At 47.3% G+C, this 14,843-nt stretch overlaps 1 protein-coding gene across 2 annotated transcripts in view; it reads right to left on the bottom strand.

Moving 5' to 3' along the window:
* The window catches only part of pex2 (peroxisomal biogenesis factor 2), a 28,876-nt gene that overhangs the window by 10,095 nt on the left and 3,938 nt on the right, over positions 1 to 14,843 (bottom strand). The window contains exon 1 of one of the 2 annotated variants that reach the window (XM_078540276.1): positions 12,600 to 12,676. The exons of the other annotated variant lie outside the window; for it this stretch is intronic. The gene's annotated coding sequence lies outside the window, so the exon portion shown is untranslated. Of the gene's footprint in view, positions 1 to 12,599; positions 12,677 to 14,843 lie in introns of those variants that run through there. 2 annotated transcript variants of the gene reach the window in all.

Genomic DNA, 14,843 nt, shown 5'->3' with positions numbered 1-14,843 from the left:
CACGCCGTATCATCCCGAGCCTGTCTCATTATCTATGCATCTGGGAAACACGCCTTTTCCATGGTGGGTGGGCTCCTCATGAGCCCGATCGCCATCACCCTGCCATTGCATCATGCTAGGCGCCATGTTTAAAAGCCAGCCGCAAGCACAGCGCTCATTGCATCCAGCTCACCACTGCTGCCCGGGAGACATGGCCCTCAAAGGCAAGAAGACTGCAGCTCCTCGGTTTAATGACAGATCCCTTGAGCGACTGCTGGATGCTGTGGAGGAAAGTTGGGATATCCTTTATGCCTGCTCTGGCCGCAGGATGGGGAGCAACCTGACCAATCTGGCTTGGGAGGTGATGGCAGTGGTGGTCAGCGCCAATGCCCTTCAGAAGAGGACAGCCATCCAATGCCGCTAGAGGATGAATGATCTCCGTTCTGCCAGGGTAAGTCATTCTTTTCATCACTCTCAACGCACACACTCACAAACCCAGCACACATCCACAGGGCCCTCACTTACTGCCAGTTCAAGGGGCATCATGATTCACTCTCACACTCACCGTCATTGTCCTCACCCCATCCATGGGACCACTCACCAACCGCACAGGCCAGGCACATTTATCATCTGGCCTGGCAAGCGTCCTGCTTATACCTTCTCCATCTCTATCCATGCAGGACAAACTGGCACACAAGAGAGAGAGGTCACAGACCGGTGGCGGAATGCCTGAAATTTAGGTCTTCACGGGCTTTGAAAACAGAGCCATCCAGCTGGCAGGTGAGGATCTGGATCTCTTACACAGGCCACTGCCATGCACTAATTATCTCTCCTTGCTTTCAAAGGCACATCTGCCAAACAGCTGACAGAGTCCATGGCCTCCAACCAAGCCCTGAATCTAGAGGAATCTAGATTCTAGAACCCTCCCTGAAGTCCTGTCACAGCGCTCACCCACACCCTCCACCAGTGCAGAGACACACACCCCGGTGGGACCTAGCTTTAGAGTAGCCCTGGGATCACAGTCTGGTGAGCACATCGCATTGTCTGATCCACTGCAGGTGGCAGCAGGGACTTCCCAGGTGTCTGGCAGTCGAAGGACTGCTGGAGGCCAGAAATTTGCTGAATCTGAGTCAGATGAGACGAGCTGTCAAGAGTTGCTGAAGCTGCAAAGGCAAGCTTGGGACAATTAGGAAGGGAGGTCCGCTGCGCTCCTCAGATTGCAAGGCATGATGGAGGAGTCCATCTGCCTTCAGTCTGAGGTGATAGCACCGGCATTTCAACGGACAGAGGTCAACACTGGCAAGATGGTGGCCGCCATGGAGACTTTGATCCAGGACTTCGCTACTGCGCGGGCTCAACTCCATCGCTGATGCCATAGTTGGCCTCCAACAGTATGTATGTGAGAGGGGTGCTGGGCAGCTTGATCTCACTCCAACCACCCCTGCTCCTCAAAGAGTCAGCCTGGGGCCCACGGTCACCCATAGGGAGGAGGATCCACAGGTGCACACTCCCATCTATCCATGTGATTCTGAGAATATCCGGCCCATCAGACTCCACTCTTCATGTGATCTCAACAGCTCTAGCTTCACAGGCCGAGGAGGTGCCACTGCCACACAGCAGGACCCTGAAAGAGGACGCCTTCCAAAGTCATCATAGACAGGGCATCACAGTCAGCAGGCTGCCACCACCTCCGTTGTGGATGTCCATAGTGGCAGGGTTAGAACAGTTAAGGAGAATTAACTCTTTTTGAGTCAACCAAGTAAACTAAATTAACAAAATTAGGGACAAAGTAAAAGGCAGCCCATTTAAGGGAAACTGCAAAAACAAAGACAAAATTTAAAGGAAACTTACAAACATTAAACCAAAATGTGATTAATAGTGTCAATAAAACACCCCAGCCCCCACGGTGCCCACTGAGCATGGAAGGCCTCGAAGTGCTGGCAGACACCGCGTGCTCCCTCTCCAGGGACACCTGGCCGCGAACATAGTCGCGGAAGAGGGGCAGGCAGTTGGGTCGGATGATCCCCTTGATTGCCCGCTGCCTGGACCTGTTAATGGCCAAATTGGCCAGGCCCAGGAGCAGGTTCAGTAGAAGGTCCTCCTCCCTCCCGGCCTCCCTCCGCATTGGGTGTCCGTAGATCAGAAGCATGGGACTGAAGTGCAAACAAAACAACAGTAGAAGATCTTTTTAAATAACTGAAAAGGAAGTGCAGCCTACAACACCCTATATATACACACAGGGTCCACGGACTCCACAAGACCGCAAAAGACGCAGGTGTCTTGGGAGTCCGTGAACTGACACAACCTACAATTGTATGAGACTGCTGCACGCAACACCCTCCACCCCAGGTCCCCAATGGAAAGTGGATGACACCTCCGTAGATGGCCCCCCACACTGGGGAAGCAGCAGAATAGATCTCCCGGCACTTGCAGGTCAGCCGGGTCGGTGAATATGAGGAGCACGTCATCGGCATAAGCTGAGAGGACCACTCTGATGCCCGGCCTGCGCAGAACCAATCCCGACAACCTCCTCCGCAAAAGGCCCAGAAAGGCTCCACGCAGATAGAATACAATTGGCCAGACAGGGGGCAGCTCTGACGCACTCCTCTCCCAAAGCGAAGGGGCGCTGTCAGGGACCCATTAACCTTAACTAGACACTCTGCGGCATACAGAAGTCAGATCTGGGCAACAGAATGCATCCAGAACCCGAATGCTCGCAGAGCCCTGAATAAATATTCGTGATCCACCCTGTCGAACGCCATCTCCTGGTCAAGAGGCAGGAAGGCACTCGACAGACCCGTCTTCTGGAAGAAGTGGATGATGTCCCGGACCAGATGGATATTATTGAAGACGGTGCGGCCAGGACCATGTAGGACCGGTCGGGGTGGAGCATGTGGTCCAGCAGGGTGCTGAGGAGGGAGGCCGGGCGCCAGTTCTTAAGGTGGTGGAGATCCTCCTTCTTAGGCAGCAGGGCAATCACAGCCTTGCGCCATGAGAGGATCATCACCCCAGTCACGATACTCTCCCCCAGGACCCCTGTGTAGTCGTTCCCCAGGACATCCCAGAACAGCCTGATTACTCCATGGTCAGCCCTTCTAGCCCCAGGGACTTGCCTGCGGATAGGCTGTCGAGGGCACCAGTCAGCTCCCCCAGACTTATAGGGGAGTTAAGCTTTCCGGCGCCCTGCGGGCCGACCTGCGGCAGGTCCTCCCACAAAACTCTGCGAGCATCCTCGCTGGACGGATCCGGAGAGAACAGAGCAGTATAATAGTCTCGGGCGATGGCCCTGATGCCCCCCCAGATCCAAGACAAGGGATCCGTCATCGGCCAGCAGCATAAGGAGCTGCTGACAGACCCCATGCCGTTTTTCCAGCAAGTAGAAGGGGGAGCCGCAGTCTAGGACTCGAAGGAACTTGATCCGCGACCTCACGAACGCACGGCATGACATGACAAATTGCAGGTCACGCAGCGCGCCCTTCTTCTCTTCATACGCTAGCCTCAGGGCCGGGTCCTTATCGGGCGGATGGAAACATGCCTCCAGGTTGAGTACCTCCTTCTCCAACTCCTTGACCCTGAATTTTCGCCTCCTTGTCGACCCCCTCACGTACTTCTGACAGAAGATGCGGACGTGAGCCTTGCCTACGTCCCACTATAGCTTCAAGGAGAGGAATTCTCCCCACTTCCTTCTCCAGCCAGCCCAGAAATGACGGAACGAGTCCAGGAACCCCTCGTCCTTCAGTAGCAAGCTGTTGAAGTGCCAGTATGTGGAGCCTGTCCGAGCGCAGAACAGAACGAGTTCTGCCCTCACCAGACGGTGGTCCGTGCATGGCACCTGCTGCACAGAAGCCGACGGAACGCAGGGCACAAATGCCTTAGAAACGTTAAGGTGGTTGAGTCTGGATGCTCTGACTCCAGGGTGACACAAAAGTGAAAACACTGGAGTCAAGATGGAGATGTCGCCAGACGTCCATCAAGTCGAAGGACCCGACCAGGTCCCTCAAATTACTCATACCTAGCGAGCAGTGCTGGGCACTGTGAAGGCCTGGCCCCGTGGGTACAGTTGAAATCCCCCCCACCGAGGACGATGCACTCGCCCACGTCGATATAGCCGAGATGAGTGGACACTTGCTCAAAGAAGCTCACTTGCTGCTGTGCGCCCAGGGGAGCGTACACATTCACAAAGTGAAGCAGCGCACCCCGTAGGTGGACAGTAAAGTGCAGCAACTGGCCTGGCACCATCTTCTTGACCCCCAAGATCTCTGGCTGAAAGCGTGTGGCCAACAAGATAGCCACCCTGCCAGAATTGGAGGCTAGATGACTCATGTAGACATATCCTCACCACTTCAGGAGCCTCGTAGCTTTGTCTCCCGGAACGGTATGCGTTTTCTGCAGGAAGCAAACTGCATAGTTCCCGTCCCTGAGGACCGAGAAGATCGGGAACCTGCGCTGTGCGTCCCTGCTGCTGTTGATGTTGATGCTTGCTATGGTAGTCTTTATTGTCAGAAGTAATGCAAAGTGTAAGAAGGAGAGGACTATTTTAATCCTTCCCCTCCTTCAGGAGCCCAGCGAGAAATGTGTGGCCCCTGCTCTTAGCGTTCCGGTCCAGCCCAGGGGTCTTGAGGGCCTCGCGTGCGGACCAAAACCCAAAAGGAAAAGGATGCCACCGGTCCAGGGCCAGCTGGACCCTGTCTCGGTGACTGCAATTACGCGCTAAAAATTCCTGGAGCTCCCTTAAAGGGATGTGGGGGGAATTGGTGGAGGGCTCTGTCAGTGGTAGCAACAGTGTTTAGAAAGGGAGAGAGAGGGGGAAAAGAAGGATTACCCTCTCCCTCCTGATGGTGTATAGAGATGGAAGGGGAGGAGAGAGGGGAAATGACAGGGAGGCACAGAAGGGGAAAGGGTAACGAGAGTAGGGTGGAGTGGAGCAGGGTGGTGGGGGCCTAGCTGTTCTTCCCATAGGGGGAAGACGATGTCTTCACCAAGCAGCTGGTACTGCTTTGTACATGGAAGTCAGGTCCATCCCTGTTCACCAGGCAGCACCTGCTACCTGGACTTGGACATGGGCAGGGTGAGAAAGGGGGGCCCCAAGATGTTAAATGAACATGCGAACACACCCCTTGACCCAGAGTCCCTTCAGCAGTCTTCTTCCTCCCCCTACAGAGCAACATGGTCTTCACAGCCCCCACCAAGCAAAAGTCCAGACACCCACCACAGATGTAATGAAAACTGTCCTTGCCTCCCAGCTTCCCTGTCTTGCAGCACTTCCTCTCTTTCTCCTCCAATTCTTCTTGCCTCAGGCCTTGCAGGCTCCAGGTCCTAGCAGGGATAGCCACAGGAATAAGGCAGCAGCAAGAAAGCTACTGGAAATCCCACATCAGCAGCAACAGCCACAGTCACAGCCAGCACCAAGCACAACCACAGCAACAGCACACAACTCAGGCAGTAATGAGCTGCAGCTGAGACCAATCAGGAAGTACAGCCTGGGCACGGGTGTTAATCAACTCTTTTCGAGTTATCGACAGATCGCATGTAACTCTTTCGAGTACATTCACAGTTCTTGGTTTCCGGGAGTGGGACATGAACCCACAACCTTCTGATTCAAAGGCGAGGGTGCTATGAACTGAGCCACAGCTGACACCTCTCACGGGTGTTAATCACTTGTACATAATGTTCACTATTGTCAATAAACTCCCAAGGATGTCTCCCTGCCTATGGCTCCTTGTTCTGATGAGCCATGTCCTTATCACTCAGATGTGAAACCTTTCTGCACAAGATAAAGGCAGGTGTCTCAGTCCAGGACCCCTTCCCTGTGCTTTGTGCAGCCTTGAGACCAAAGTGATGGTCTGGCCTCACACTCACTGGAGACATTACTGATGCCTGCACCTCGGCAGTGCTCATCATTGCTGCTAGAAGGTAGCGGACAGACACCACAGAGTTCTCTCATTCTCTCTGTGTGCTCTCAGCACCTTTAAGGAGGGGCTGGCCCCCATCTCGTTAGCATCTGTGACCACTGATGCTGTGCTCAGGCTCCTGAAGCACTCAGGTGCTGAAGGCGGACAAAGAATCAGATGCTTCTAAAGTTTCATTGTTGCGTCTCTATCATATGATCCTGATCATGGAACGCAAGCAAGCTACCCTCGGCCAGACAGGAGTCAGGCATTCTCAGAGGCTGTGTGAAGATCTATGTCGTCATCATCCTCCTGCAATCGAGTGGCTATTAGGGCCTCCACTACCGCTCCATGACAGCAGTCTCACAGAGGGTATTTGCACTGCCATTAGCCAGACTGGAGTCAAACGTTCATAAATGTGATGTGAGGAACTATGGGCTCACCTCACTGCATGTCGTCATCATCCTCCACAAATCTAGCAGCTATGAGGGCCTCCCCCATGTGCCTGCCTCGTCTAGCCAGTGCGAGGGCCTCATCCCTGTCATTGTCGCCTCTCAGGCCCTCCTCAGCCTCCTCCCTGTTGGTGTCGTCCTCCTCAGAAGAGACATGCAGCTCTTCCATCGCCTCCTCAGCCAGCTTGTCTCCTTGCTGGGAGCGCCAGGTTGTAAAGGGTGCAGCAGATGACAACGAATCATGATACCCTCTGCGGACTGTATTGTAGGGCTCCACCAGACCGGTCCAGGCACTGGAACCTCATCTTCAGCATCCTGATGGTCTGCTCCACCAAGGTGCGAGTTGCAGCATGAGTCCCATTATGCCATCGCTCTGCTGCAGTCTGAGGCTGCCGCATGGGTGTCATCAGCCACGGCCTCTGCGGGTAGCCCTTGCCCCCGGGAGCCATCCCTGCAGCTTCTGTGGACCCTGGAAGACTTCAGGGATCTGTGACCAACTGAGGATGTAGGCGTCGTGCAAACTCCCTGGAAACCGTGCACACCGCTGCAGGATGCGGTTCTGGTGGTCGCACACCAGCTGTACATTCAGCAAATGGAAGCCCTTGCGGTTGATGCAGTCCACCGTTTGTTGTGACAGAGATCTGAGTGCCATGCACAAAGTTGCGTGCTCTCGTCAAGATAGCATCCATAACCTCATGGATGCATCTGTGGCTGGAGGCTTGAGAGATCCCAAAGAGGTGAAGTGTGGAGCCCTGAAAGGAGCCACTGGCATAGAAAATAAGTACCACAGTCACTTTCACAGCCACTGGCAGTGGATGTCCTCGTGGCACCAAATCTGCAGTAACTGGCAGATGTGAGTGACCAGTTCCCTAGACATTCACAGTCTTTGGCAACACTGGTTCTTGGTCTTTTGCAGGAATGAAAGGCGGCATCTATAGACCCTGGGTGGCAGGTGCAGGAGCCCCAGCCACCCCTTCTTCCTGAGGTTGCTGCTCCTACTTCTGCGCAACCAGGAGCCTCAGTTGCTCTCTCCTCCGTCTTCTTTGCGCTCTGTAGGCCATCAGGCATACAGCTAGTTCACCAGGCTCCATGAACCTGATGTACTCCTTTGCAGGATGAAAGAGAGAGACACGTGGTTAGCATGGGTGCACTAAGAACCTGTCCTAGTTAAGTGTGACAGCCCCTTAACGCCTCTTGGAGAGTGCTGGCCACCACTTGGATGGCCAGACATTAGTGCGCTGCATGGCTGCCCTGTTAGCTTGAATCATGAGGGAGACTGGTCCAAACCAGGATGCTGAGTTTGCAAAGGGCTATGAACGCCTCTAGCAGTGACTCCTACATGGCCAGATTTAGCGAGGAGATTGTACAAAGTGTGCAGTCCAACTGCTCTGCAGTCCACTACAGTGCTCATGAATTTGCTGTCTGTACTGGGTTGGGGGGAGCTCTGGAGAACTTGGTGGCAATTTGAAGCCTCTGCGTTGCTTGAGTTGGCAGATAAACTAGGTGCCCGAACCCAATCATATCAATGTGGCTGCGCCTGGACTGTTTCAGTTCCAGAGGAACAGTCACTTTCTGCAGGTTTCCCAAATGCGTGGCCACATCCCTCGCCCCACCTTACCCCCAACCCTGAATGCTTGTGCATTATATTCAACAGCAGGGCTGCACTTAGCACCCCCCCTCACAAGTTGCCTCTGAGGTAGGGCGACACTTGCCACCCGCTCCCCCTCAAAAGTCACCTCCGAGCAGGGGACCCCCCCTACCCCCGCCACCACACCCCTGAAGCCTATAAAGCAACAGGTGACCATGGCGAGCTCTGCAGAAAGTTGCTGTGCACTCACCTCCAGTTCACCCATAGTGCATGCCGCCAAGTGCACGTCACCTTTGTGCTGCTGTGAAACACCTCTGCATGCTTTTCCACCAACGAGGGCAAACGATCCCGTGGGGGTGCAAGAGCCTGGCAGGATGGCCTGGTAATGATATGCTGATATATTACAATGAGGTTCCTGATGACCGATGGTGGGAAACTAGGCCCGCTGTCAGTGGGCTGAGCAGACAATCACAACCTGCCTTCCTGCCGTCGTGAAACCGACCGCGCCATATTATCCGCTCACGCTACCTGTCACGCCTGCGGGCATGGAATATTCCACCCAATATTTTTAACGAAAGACTGTAAACTTTAAGATCACTCAAATAGGCTACAATGTACTAAAGTTGTACATAAATGCCTGTGGATTTATGTGATTGAAGGTCAAATTTACTTTTTTACGATTGGTGCTGAGAAAAATGTAATTAAACCTAGGGCAGGAAAGTACTGAAAAGCTCGGATTAAACCTTAGAGAAAATGATTTGGGGTAGACAAAGTTCTATTAAACCCATTTAAAATAACTGATAATTCAAAGATTAGTCATAGCCTAATTGACATAAAATATTTGATTAATATCTAGATTTTATGTTATGGTAATATGTATAAAAGCAAAAAAAAAGATTGTTTTACTGAAAATTACTGTACATAAATGCCATGCGCTACTGTACAGAAATATTTACTTCAGCATAGGTAAGGTACCAGTAGCCTGGATTTTGCAGTGGTCATGACAGGAAAACTGTCAGCATTCGCTGTTATTACTCCACTGAAACTGACAGCAACTTTGGAGACCTGACATGTGCAGAATTACAAAAAAATCCAGAAGTTGCTGTCAGTGATCCTATGCTTCCCTAGAGGGTATGTCGTTAAGGTACCCCCAGATGGCAATCAATCAATGAGAAATCAAGTGAATTGTTGAGAAACTTCATTCTTAAACAGTTAGTCTCACTGTAAAAACCCTTGAAAAAGTTACACCTTATTGAATGAGGTTTTTAACTGGGTTTTTAAATGATGTGCTAACTTCCTAATTAACGTTAAATCTTCCCACTGGTCATGAGTAACTAATTTTATGTTTGTGGAATGCCAAATTTCTCCATGGTAAAAAAAGTGGAATTCTTTTATTAAGTTTGTTCATCTTTATTTTAGCTCCTACTTAGCCCAATCGTAATAATTTAATTTATTTCTCTATTTGAAAATTCAAATTAAATGTTAAGGATATTAGGTACTTTTAACTGCTTGGTTTGTTGTATGCAAGAATACTTCAATTTGATTAGTTGCTTGCTGACACCATTGCTGCTACGTGCCAAGACTTCCCCTTGACTTAGTTCCAGATTTAAACCGTTGTCAGGAAAGAGGAAAACCATGCCACAGAGATCACTAGATCTTTTTGGGCAGCTTTCTTCAAGGTCAGTAGCATGCTGCCATTAATGGAGCAAAGAGAGAGGTGATGCATAAGAGTCCATGGTCAAAGGAAGGGACAGACAATGAATTTGTAGTGTTGAAGACAGGTAAGACTAAGACCACAAAAGGGATTTAAAAATAAGGATGAGAATTTTAAATCTATGGCATTGTGGGTCTGGGACCCAGTGTAGGTAAGCAACAACATGGGTGAGAGCTAATCAGGACTAGCTCCCAAGAAAGACTACCAGCTTGTAAGACAAGGGTTAATGAGGGCGTCTTGAGGTATTCTAATGTTATATTGCCATTGATTTCTTTTTATATTGTAATAATATTAACCTTTAGCCTTTGCTTGTTAAGCAGGGAAGTATGAATTGCTTTGGAATGGTGATCTCTAGGCTGTTGGATCAGGACTGACCCTGCAGCAATGGTCAGTTTCAGGATGAATGAATAAAAGACTTAATTAAAAGCGTCCCATTTTACACCTGTTTCTTACGTTTCAGAGAACTTTAATCATTTGATAACGATATGAGAAAATATAGTTTCACAAAGGAACACATCTGGTCGTACATCATCAATTTAATTGGTATGGATGATACAGAAACAACGACAGACTTATAATTAAAGGTTTCATTTGGTAGAATAGCAATTATATGGAACAAGAGGGAAACTATCAATAAGATAATGAACTAAAAGAGTCACACTTGTTAGCTCAATGGAGAAAAAAGCCTGTTAAGCAAGAAAAACTAACATTATTGATAAGGTTATGTCAATTAAATTCTCCTTACATGGATTTGTATTTTAACATTTATATAATTGCGCAATGAAGAATTATGTGTTTTGTCACGCACACCAACAACTTGCACTGTTAATGTAGCAAAATGTGCCAAGGTGCTTCAAAGGAGAGTTGGCAGACAAAATTTTACACCAGCCCCTTAAGGAGATATTAGGACAGGTGATAAAAAAGCTTGGTCAAATAGGTTTTAAGGTGCATCTTAAAGGAGGAGATAGATGTAGAGAAGTGGAAAGTTTTCGGGAAGAAATTTCAGGGCTAAGTGTCTAGATGGCCAATCACACCCTAGTCAATGGTGGGGTGATGGAAATCCAAGATGCATGAGGCCAAAATTGGGGGAACACAGACACCACACATAATGGGTATGAAAGAGATATATAAATTGGCATTTTTTTAATGAGTATTTGATTTTGTAAAGGCCTAAGATACAAAGCTCAAAACTGTAGCATATTTGAAACCAACCAACCATCATCAAGTGTGGTGGTCAGTACGACTTTTTAACTGTATGCTTAAGTCTATCGCATGTACTGCATACTTGAACATTAAAGGCAGGTGTCATAGGTTTATTAAGTATGCCTTATTAGAAACCTTGTGCCAATATCCTAATCCATTGCCAAATGAGTTCTGCCACCCTGGCTTTCCTTTGATACTAAACTTAACTCAGCTACTTGCTGTTGAAGGGTCATGTTGGACTCGAAACGTCAACTCTTTTCTTCTCCACCGATGCTGCCAGACCTGCTGAGTTTTTCCAGGTAATTCTGTTTTTGTTTTGGATTTCCAGCATCCGCAGTAGCTTTTTGTTTTTACTTGCTGACATGCCTATCTCCTCCAAAGCTCCCAGTTAGAAATCATTGTTATTCCTTGGTGCAAACAATCATCCCCCTTGCAAAAAATCATTCTGCACCAATTCCACCAGTGTCAAAAGCTTTTCCCCCCAACAACAAATATGCCTACTATACTACTATTTAAGAACACCATATCTCTACTAGGTGCCTAGTCATGTGGGCTCTTAATTCCAGCGTCACATTTTTCCTATAGTCTCAGGAGACTCTGAGGTGACTAGCTGAGCTATTATTTCCAATCCTTTGGTTGTGGGCCATTTCCCTTTTAAGAAACAATGAAGAGTAAAGGCATTTGCATGATATCATATGGAATACAACCCCGGTTTCTGAAAAGGGAAAAACAGGTACTATCAAGGAAATATTCATCACGTGAGTCTTCTGCATGTCCAGCTATAAGTAAAGAAACACTTGCAGAAGAAGGGAGGGGGTGTGAAGGGTACTATGATACTCCTGCACGTAGATGTTAAACTGCAGATGGGGCAAGAGCAAGGTAGCTGCAACAGGAAAACATCCTCATTAAGGTACGATTGCCTCCTGCTACTCTGACGGCCTTGGCGATGTCACTGAATTTCTTCTGGCACTGAGAAACCATGCAGGGGTTGCAGAAGGTGGCACTAATTGTTAAAGCCTCTTCCTTCAATGAGTCTGCACCACAACCTCAGTGGGCCTCTTTCATTCTGCAAAAGTGCAGTTGCAGTACTGTTTTGGAGCTAATCCCTCACTAAAAAATTCTAGTCTCCAAATATCTGTATAACTTTTCATCAACATTTTATTTCAGTTTTTGAAAGGAATGCATTTAGCCAACTTTGAAGCAGATTTTATGGCTTGTCTGCACAAAACAGAATGTTAATTTGTCACATGCTTTAATGTACTCTCTCCAGTACGGAAATCCAAATTCCAGAAACACCAGAGCTGGATTTTTGTGCCTTCATTCAGGCTGGAACGCTGCAGGGGGACTTAAAAATGGCAGGCGGGACCAGATTCCAGAATTCCCACATTATGTCAGAAAATGGTTTGACTCGCAATTCGCATCTTGAGGTTAAAAATCTGGGCCCAGCTGTCCAGAATTTTTTTGAGCAGGCCTAAGCAACTCACAGGCTCGCCACTCATGGCATTGCAACAGATTGTGAAATAGTGAATGTGAAAGCCTTTATAGTCATTCTAATGGTCCTGCTTCTACTGAAGATAAGAGTAAGTCTTTAGTGTTTCAGTGGGAAGGCTGCAGGAGAGAGACAAGATGGATGACAGAGGAAGAAAAGTCAGCTAATTGCGTAGGAATTAAAATTAAAAATCAAAGCCTTTCACACTGGTAATACATTGCCAATCTTTTTGGGAAAGAAACCTGGTTTTTTATATTGAATTTTTAGTAAATAATCATTACCCTACTTTCCCCAGCCTGGGCCTGTTGGTAGTGCAAATTCTGGGTCACCTGGAATCACCTGTTCTCTAGGCATCATTTTGGTACAGTACTTTGGAAACATGGAAGATACAATATTTGGATAAATATTTTTGTTAGTGCTTTATAATGTTTTGTCGCTGCTTTGTATCTCAGGTCCATATATATATATCTGGTTCACACACTTATGGTTATCATTCTAACATTATTCTATAATCCAGAAAATTCTGAAATCCACAAATGCCTTGGTCCCAAGCATTTCGGACTGGAGAGCTTTGTTACCATAGGACTTTACATCATTTGTGTTTATCATGTTTCTTAGCTAAACTCACCACAATATCTGGCAGTAATGCTTGTTTTTAAAATATATTTTAAACCAATATAAATTATAATAGCATATCACTGTGGGAGTAGGAACTTCCCTTGAATTTTTCTTCAATACAGTTATTGAACAGTTTACAAATTATGAATTAATACATTTTATTTGGCAACATATTATTGACAGAAACCTATCAATAGTAATGTGACTATTGTCAGGAGCTTGTCAACATTAATGTAGTTATGATTTAGAGATCACACGGATGTAAGGCAGGCAGAAAGACGTCTCCCACAGGCTTCTATCAATACCTACATTTCTATTGACAAGCTCCCAAGACGTACCAGGAGATGTATTACCATCACAGTCCTCTGTCAATAGCTTTTCCCTTTAAGAAAATTGTTGTCTAAATTTTCAAAGCTTATGGAAAAAGCCTGTTTCCTCAAACAACTTTTAGGCCTACTACACTCCACAAACACTACCAATAACTTGCACTTCAATTTGGAAAAGTATGCGCTCTATTATATTGATGGTAATAACTAAGGAATTAGATTGAATCAAAAATGTGTTTAAAGGCATTTAGGTATTGTACTGCTCACTGCTTAAGATAAAAGTCTTCTCTGCAGTTTTTTGGGGGGAAAATGCTTGGACAAAGCGAAAAAACAAGCAGCAAGAAAGATGAGATGCTTCCTTGATACTTTGAAAATACACCAACTTGAAGCATTGCAAATATTACTGTAATATATAGACAAAAGAATCTTGGAGCTGCAAACATTTTGCCAAGTCCAGATTCCAGCAGTAGACACAATTGGGGGGCGGGGTGGTTGGCAGTGGTTACAAGCATCATTTAAGTTCGAATTTTTGCTTTGGCCACGTTAATAGATTTGTTGGGTGGTTTACATTTTATTTAGTTCATGCTTGTCCCTAGTTGCCCTGAGAGATAGCTTCTGTTTATGTTACCAACTCCACTAGTGCGATCCAAGGCCTCCCAACTCTCCAAAAAAAAGCTCTTCCTGCAGTTTCCAGTGGCAGGAATGTCAGTAACCAGAGTTCATAGATTTAAGTTGACTGGCAGAGGAACTAAAGGCATTTTTTCACACAGCAAGTAGTTATGATTTGGAGGACTGCCTGAAAGCATGGTGGAAGCAGATGAAGTATCTTTCAAAAGGAAATTGAGAAATATTTAGACGGAATCATGGAATGATACAGCACAGGAGGCAGCAATTCAGCCAATAGTGCCTGTGTTGGCTCTTTGGTAGAGCTAAACAATTACAGCCTGCTCTTTCCTCATTGCCCTGTAAATGTTTTCCCTTCAAGTATTTACCAAATTCTCTTTTCATCTCTCTAAATGCTGAATTATGTGCAACTCTGTTCTGTGGCCTTAAGTTGCAGCTCAAAGGAATTGTTGAAATTTTCTAAACTTTTTTGACAGAGGATTTCTACAGCCAGCAGATTTCTATCTCACTGTCTCCACTGGATTTAAACCAAAGTCTAGCTTCTACAACAGGATTTATGAATCATTTACCTCACTGTTCTGTCACTGGCAGCAGCCCCAATTTAAACTTAGAAACTAAATGCCAAAGCACCACTGCCACCCAGAGATGCTGAGACCTACCAAAAGCAGTTTTCTTTGGTGCTTGGGAGGCAATATATTAGAAGTAATGCAGATGGCTACATTTTTTATCTGATTTCAGATGGGCTTAGCTGCCTGCTCAAGCCTCACAGTTTCCCAATTTCTGCCTTGTATGAACTCAGGCTTCATAGATTGCAAATTGCATCTTTCATAATTAAGAATAAACACACTTGCATTTATATAGTGCCTTTCACAAACCTCAGGGCATTTCAAAGTGCTTCACAACCAGCAAAATATTTTTTTCATTCTTTCATGGGATGTGGGCGTTACTGGCAAGGCCAGCAT

This window comes from Cetorhinus maximus, chromosome 4 (assembly GCF_964194155.1).
Source record: "Cetorhinus maximus chromosome 4, sCetMax3.hap1.1, whole genome shotgun sequence".
Taxonomy (NCBI): domain Eukaryota; kingdom Metazoa; phylum Chordata; class Chondrichthyes; order Lamniformes; family Cetorhinidae; genus Cetorhinus; species Cetorhinus maximus.
This window is presented reverse-complemented; position numbering and strand designations above follow the sequence as displayed.